The sequence below is a fragment of the Anneissia japonica genome, unplaced genomic scaffold (genome assembly GCF_011630105.1).
Source record: "Anneissia japonica isolate Jap-2015-1 unplaced genomic scaffold, ASM1163010v1 scaffold288255_len135373_cov187, whole genome shotgun sequence".
In the NCBI taxonomy this organism is placed as follows: Eukaryota; Metazoa; Echinodermata; class Crinoidea; order Comatulida; family Comatulidae; genus Anneissia; species Anneissia japonica.
This window is the reverse complement of record NW_022723571.1, coordinates 36,206-44,518: the sequence shown is the minus strand read 5'-3', so window position 1 is coordinate 44,518 and position 8,313 is coordinate 36,206.

The window sequence follows — 8,313 nt, the reverse complement described above, 5'->3', positions numbered from 1 at the left end:
AATTTTGTAGAGGTATACTTACAGCTCCTTCATCATTGTCTCATTCTGGAATGTACCTGGTAGGATATCTTGAATACCATTGTTTGAAAAATCTCTGAAATATAAAACATATCAAATATATTTAAACACATACGCTAGTTATATTATTATTATTATTTTAAAAACAAATATTGTTATTGATACTATTACTGCTGCAGTTTTTTTCCCCAACGATTGTCATCGTGGTTGTTAGTTGTTATCGTTCAGTTTCTATAGAATCGCTCACCTTATCGGCGACAGTCACGGACAGTTGTCGAGAAGGTTGAACCTGGTTTAACATTGCCGATTGCGTTGCAGACGAATCAGGGTGCATTGCTAGCTGCCCTGAATCAATCGGGAAGGCACCAATCGGTGATATTAAACCAGGTACAATGTTCCCGACAACTGTCGGCGACGGTCGTCGATAGGGTGAGCGATTCTATAGAAACCGAACTTCATCAGTTGACATTTTTTGTTATCATTAGTTGATTTTATCGATGACTATTCAGTAATTCTTATAGTTTATGTCAACGATTGTTTTTGTGCGATTGAAAATGTTGTTGTCAATGATTGCTGTGGTCTTTGTAAAAATTGTTGTTATTGTTGTCGATGGTTCTTATATTTTCATTTAGCAACGAGCTATTGCTTGTATCTGTCATAGTAAAACAGCTCGAGACCAAAAAGTGACAAAGTTATTCATTTTATTACTAACGCAAGAAACTTAACACAACAGGCCAATCTGGAAATGTGTAGATTAAAAAAAATATATATTTTTTGTTTCAAGTTTCTGGACGCCATTTTTAATTCAAAATGGTCATATATTAAAAAACTAAATTTATATACCTTAGCAACGGAAAATCGTAAAGACTAACATTTGGTCTCAAATTGTTAATCTGAACATAGGCCTACATGTTTCTTTTTGCTTTCTTTGCAACATTTTGTCTAAACCGGAATTGGCATTTGTGATCGTTGACCCAGCATATATATATCTCTAAATGTTTTGGTCATAAAAACCTAATTTTTGCCTCGCACTTTTTAGAGAATGCATGTTCCTATTTGCACTAATGTAACATGTTGTCTAAAAGTGACCCTAATGACATTTTCCGCGTTGACTCTAGGTACATAAAAGCATATCCATATCTCTATCCGTTGGTCATAGAGATCTAAGTTTGGCATCCAGTTGTTCAGATCATGCATGTTTCTATTTGCACTAATGCAATGCTTACTCCAAAGTTACCAATGGTTATGGAGATAAGGATAAGATACTGAAAGGCATGTATGGTTTCGTAAAAAAAAAAAAAAAAAAAAAAAAAAAAAAACATTAGTGCAATATAAATATGTATGTTCTGAACAATCTGGGGCCAAATATTTAGGTCTCTATGATAACCAGTTTTGGTAATATGGATATGCTGGGTATTTAGGGTCAAAGGGTCAGCAATGCCCTTTTTGGTCACATTAGAGCATATAGAAACATGTACACGCTATACATAGGCCTAATAGAACACATAGGCCTAAGCGTGATTTGAAATAATCTTAAATCCATAAGTTTTAGGCCAGGTCTTTTAAGATATAGAAATGCTATACTGTATCATGCTTCAGTTTCATTTTTATCCATTTGCAAGTTTCTTCTTAGTTTTGTTTAATGATACTACTACTAATAGTAATAATAATATTAATAATAACAATGATGATGACGATAGTAATATTATTAATGATGTGATTATGATGAATTATACTATAAAGTATCATTTTTGGCCACCTAGAGGTACTATTTGATTTATTATAATTATTGTTGCGCTTATTTATAATGCGTCTATTGCAATTTTCACTTTATCCTCTCAAAGCTGTCCTAGGAACGTTCGGAGTGCGCTACATCACAGGGGGATTCGCCCCTGGACCCAGCCGGGGTCCTACGTAATTCGCAAAACGGCTTCCCCCTCCCCCTCCTTTCAAAATCCTGGCTACGTCCCTGATGTAGTCTAATAGTCTGATAGTTCAACCTACGCTGTCAGGAGTAGTGGGAAATCCATGATGTTGCTCGGTAAAACTTTTAATCCACGAATATTGGTCAGTTTTCTATTAAAAAAAATAAAGGAAAATGTTACACCATCTAGGTCATAGGTACAGACCAGACCATACCGGGTCTATACGTATATAGCCCTAAAAAGAGAATATAAATAAATCTTTTGTGCACACCATGCCATGGCTGTCTGTGGTAAGATAACGAGAAAGTTAAAATATGAATTGCCTTTCTGCAATGTATACCAACATGGTTAAAACCATAAAATGATTTAATATTTTGTAAAAATTACACTGTTGTACTTTCATTGAATTCCAAAAAAATAATTTTTTAATTTACTAAATCGAACGAACAAAAGTATTCTTCAAAATAGCCTCTTCAATCTGTTAGTTCGGCAACAGCATGGTAAAGCATAAACAGCATGGTAAAGCGAAACATTTATTCAGAAGAGTCGTTTGAACAAGAATAGTTTGAATAGAATCGATTTTTCTTTATTTGCATGATACTCAGATGGCTTTGTTTAACTGGAAATGCCACAGTGATATGTATTTAATCAAGGTATTAACATTTTAATACACTAATTTCATGCTTCGGTTGATAATTGTTATTAGACTAGGCATAATTTGAAAGAAATGTGCTTATTTTAAGGTGCTGGAGGCAAATTGTGTTAATTTAAGGCATACCAGCTTTTTGGGGGTTTTGAGGAGTGCTGAACTCAAATCTATCTGATGTATGCCAAGCTCAAAAATGACCGGAAATCCTCCAAAATTAACATGGCCACCAATTTTGATATTTGCCATAGCTTCCATAATATTCCATATAAAACAACAATATTAGAGTCTATTCTATGATTGTTGATGCCAGGGCATATTGTGGCACCATTAAAACTCAAATTCAGTCATTAGCGGTTGACGAAATCCAAGATGACCGCCAAATGGCCGCCAAATTATAATATTTTACCATAACTCCATAATTATTCCTTATAGAACAGTGGTGTTTTTATTCTGTGTTATTTGAGATGCATACAGTAGCACCGTCAAAAGTCAATTTCAGCCATTAGCGGTTTCAGAGATTGAAGATGGCAGCAAATATGGCCGCCGAATTTTAACATTGAGCATTTGCTACCTTAATATTCCATAGAAAAGTGACTATTTTTAGTCTGCGATTTAAGATGTTATTGTTAGGAGCATACAGTTGCACCACCAAAAGTCAAATTCAGCCACTTGCAAAATTCCAACATGGCCTCCAAAATGGCCGCCAAATTATAATATTCAAAAATTGGACAACAGTTATGGTTTGTGGGGTATGCAATGAGAAATTAGTTTGGTGAATTACCCTGTACGATATGGGTAGCCATAGTACTATTTTTCACAACACAACATTGAAACTGTTGGCGAATCCAATACCAAGTGTCATCAAATCAGTGTCTCTACCACAAAGAAAAACTTAAGAAATAAGATGACTTATAAGAGAAACTAATTTGGTGAACTATCCTAATTGAAATATTGTGACTCTAGTATAACCTATCACCAAATGAGTGTCCTTAACCACAAATACGAACCGAAGAGCAATTGGAAAGATTTTGTAAGAGTAACTAGTTTTGTGGGCTACCAGTACCCTGTTGGACACTGGAAGTAAACTACCATTAGTACAAAAACCCAACATTCCGACTGTTGGGGAGTACACTAATAGCAGTAGAATCTACATAATGAGTGTCTTTGCTCCACAAAGACGAACTGAAGATGTCTTTGTAAAACATGACACTCATTTAATTATAGGCTGTACTGCTATTGGTGTATTCACCGTACAAAATTTTTTAGAGTAGCACCACGTAGAGACGGGTGATGTCATTAGCAGATGCAAAACTCTTGTATGGTCAGTAAACTGGCTGCCAAAATCTTAATTTTGTTGGTCATATTTACCACACCAGTAGTGAATCCAGGAACCTGAAATAGTAGGAGACAGGAGGAGGAAATTTTGCAGGGATGTGTCCAAATTACAGTACTACCATATTTGGGAAATGAAGTATAAACAGTTCACGTGGCTCCTCTAGATGACCAGATGTGTCTCTCCAACTCAGAAAAAAGTTGGTCTGAAAGTTACTTAACAAATTTAACAAATCAAATTTAACTCTTGATGTCATTCAAGAGAAAGTGCGAACTAGTCGTTTAGATAGTTTTAAAGATACATTGCTTTCAGAGCTGATGTTATGTTATATTTGGGAAAAAATGATATTAATTATCTTTAACGTTTTGCCGACACCAACATTGCAGGTTTTGTGGTACTGGCATGTCTGTTGTAGAATGTTAACCATGTGCAATTAATGCCACATTTGTAATTTTTATTTAAGATTAATCAAGGTTTGGGATTTCGGTCATTATGTCAAAGGTGAAAATTAAGCCTTTTTATAATCTAATACGCAATTACCTTTCATCCAGTCCACATTTTATTCGTCCATCGCTATATTTTGTACTATTTTATAGTGAATCTTGCAAATTATTCTGATTTGTACTACTGTATTTACCTCTAACATGTTTGGGATCCGTGAGGTAGTTAATATATGAACACTTTACTATTATCTTGCAATGAATGAAAACGATCAAAAAGACCAAGTGGCGACTTTTCTCTAGTAGAATCGATAGTCACAATTTGATTTACTATATTGCTTTATGAAAGCTTTGAATCAGCCTTTCTCGAAGTTTATCATTATTCCTTTTCTACTATCTAGTATTTGTGTATTCTCCAACATTGTCAATGTCAGACATTTTGATGGAGTCAAGTACCTTTTAAAAACAACTCATGTGCCTGTTTGAGATTACACCAATACCAGCAGAGCCTATAATTAAATAAGTGTCCTGTCTCACAAACAGTTCATCTCATTTGTTGGTAGGTTGTACTGTTATTAGTGTACTCTCCAACAGTCGCAATGTTGGACTTTTCAAAATGGTACTTTATTTTCAGTGGCCAACAGGATACCGGTAGTTCAACAAACTGTCTCACAAACACGTCTTCGGTTTGCTCTTCAGTTCGTCTTTGTGGGGCAGGACACTCATTTGGCGATAGGTTCTACTAGTATTGCTGTATTCTCCAACAGTCACAAAGTTGGGTTATAAAAAATGGTATTTGACTTCTGTCACAAAACGGATTCAAGAAGGACACATGATTTCTTCTATAAGTACTTTAATTCTTTTATTTGATGGTACATTAAATAAATTACTAAATAATTGGGAAAAAACCCCAAAAAATATTACACAATAAAGAAAATAAAAGAAAAATCCTACTACACCGTTCGTTCTTATTGTCCACAAGACGCGTACACAATCTAGTGTCGCCGATACACGGTTATTTTTCCCATGGCACGCACAATTCGCAATTAACTTTTAACGGACACAATACTGAGTCGCTGCCCATGCTAATTATTTCTTGCAACAGAACAGTTCAGGGTACTGTTCACACATTCAGTTCCACACAGGATACTGCATACATCATTTTTATTATTGGGGTTCCACATAGGATTCTCCACTCATTTTGTTTGATCTACAAAGGATGCTGCATTTATTTCGAATCCACACAGGGTAGACATAAATTTAATCCACACAGGATAACATTAGTAGCTCGACACGCACATAGGTAACATGAATAATATAATATTCACTGTATAATAATGTATAATACATACAAACTCTGATCCACACAGGATGCTTTACTCTACCAGGCCCACACTTTATTAGTGCTGCTACAATCTCCATTTAGTCCACACAGGACATACAAACAGTCAGCTAACATTTCTGACCTTCTCTCAGTGCAGTTCCACCAACACTCTTTCTTTTTTTCTATCCCATCATCCTACCACATCACATTGCATAATCTTACTACCAGCTTCTCACTTCATAACAGTGCATAACCCTATTCTTCACCCCATACCACACCACTTTCAGTCTCCACACAATCAATACAATACCTTAACAAACTTCATAACGTTACATAACCGGCTACTGTACTGTTCACGTCATACCACACCACTTTCAGCATAAAAAAGATATAAAAAGCACATATGAACAAAATTAACTGTCAATACTCTATTTTGACTATAAAAGTATATATAAAAAGTATGTATGAACAAAAATAACCATCGTCCACAATCCCATTGTGACAACTTCCAATGTCAATTAGGGTACTGTAGTCTACCAAACTAATTTCTCTTATAAGTAATCTGATTTCTGTCTTTTACACTTGCTCTTCAGTATTTCTTTGTGTTAGAGGACACGTATTTGATGACACTTTATATTCTCCAACAGCTACAATGTTGTGTTGTGAAAAATGTACCATGGCTACAAATATCATACAGGGTAGTTCACATAACTAATTCCTTATGACAAATCCCACAAATCATAACTGTTGTCCAATTTGGAATATTATAATTTGGCTGCCATTTTGGAGGCCATCTTGGATGTTTGTAAGTAGCAGAATTATACTTTTGGTGGTGAATCTGTATGCTCCTAACAATAATATCTTAAATTGCAGACAAAAAGTCGCTGTTCTATTAAACATTAAGGGAGTGAACGGTCAAATATTTTTCGGGGGCAATTTTTGGTGGCTATATTCGATCTCTGCAACCATTAATGGTTGAAATTAACTTTCGATGGTGCTATATGTACTTAATATCTCAAATCACAGAATAAAAAACACCACTGATTTGTATGGAATATTTATGGAGTTAATAGTAAATATTACAATTTGTCGTCCATTTTGGCGGCATTTCTTGGAGTTCTGCAACCGCTAATTACTGCAAATGACTTCTGATGGTGCCACTGTATGCCCCTATCATCTCAAATCATGGCTAAAAATCATTGTCCTATATGGAATATTAAGATAGTTATGCTAACTATTTAAATTTGGCGGCCATTTTTACGGCCATCTTGGATTTCTCCAAGTGCTAATAACTGAATTTGACTTTTGACGGTGCCACTATATGCCCTGGCACCACAAATCATAGAATAGACTCTAAAACTGTTGTTCTATGTGGAATGTTATGGGAGTTATGACAAATATAAAAATTGGGAGCCATTTTGGATTTGAGTTCAGCACCCCTAAAAACCCCCCAAAAAGCTTGTATGCTATAAATTAATACAATTTTCCTTTGGAAGTCATATTTCTGGGAAATTGACTCAGTATATTTGTTACTTCAAATAAGCAAATGAATTTTAAAATATGATTTTGTTTTGTCTCTGGAGACAATACATAATAAAATTATGTACACTTACATCATTGGTACTACAATTAGGAAACCGGACTTATGTATATTGACCTGATTACATTCTGAGCAGTATTAACGATAAATGCCATCATTCCATTTAGAACTGGAAAATGACATGATCCATTGAATAATTTGAAGAAGTAACATGCGCCAAACTTTACCACTGAGATTATTAATAATTAACCTACTTACAGGTAATTCACTGAAGGTTTGATTATTATTATCGTTGGATTCCATTCAATCGCATTACACTTAATTCCATAGTCTTTACATGTGCATCCAGGTGGACAAGTATTGTCTGAGAAAATAAATATAATCTTAGGTAATTAATGGTTATGAAGTGGTTATATCGCGATTTCGCATCATATTATTATAAAACATGATGAACTACGAGAGTCTGTTGTACATGGGTAGCATAAGTGTCCATAATATGACGACGGCAGTGTGAAAATTAGAAGGAAGGGAGGTCTTATCTACCTTATCTTTATGTAAGCATCTAGTTGTGGAAGTGTATGTGGAGATGTCCGTGAGTGTGTGTATGTACGTAGTCTAAATATGTAGGAGGTATATATTCTTTATAATACACAATAAGTACATACCGCAAAAATTTTCGTCGTAGCATTCAAGACAATTTTTCAAATCGTCATAGGGTAAGCATACAGATGAATTTCGGCACTGATATTCTTGAAGGCAGATGTTTGAAAACTCTTTGATTAAAAGACAATAGATTGAAAACATGTAAGGCAAAACTTTCTATAATTTGAACGACGAGTCATTGTGCCTCTTGGATATCAGCAAAGTATTTTTGCTCATGAAATGGTCGGGGTGGGCAATCTTCATATTTATATATAATATATATAATATATATATATAAATACTATAATATATATATATATATATTATATATATAGATAATCATCAAAGGAAGGTAAATACAGTGTTAGAATAAAGGACATAATACTACATCGTGTAGCATAGCTCTCAACGAATGTAGTCCTGTAAATAAAAATTATATATA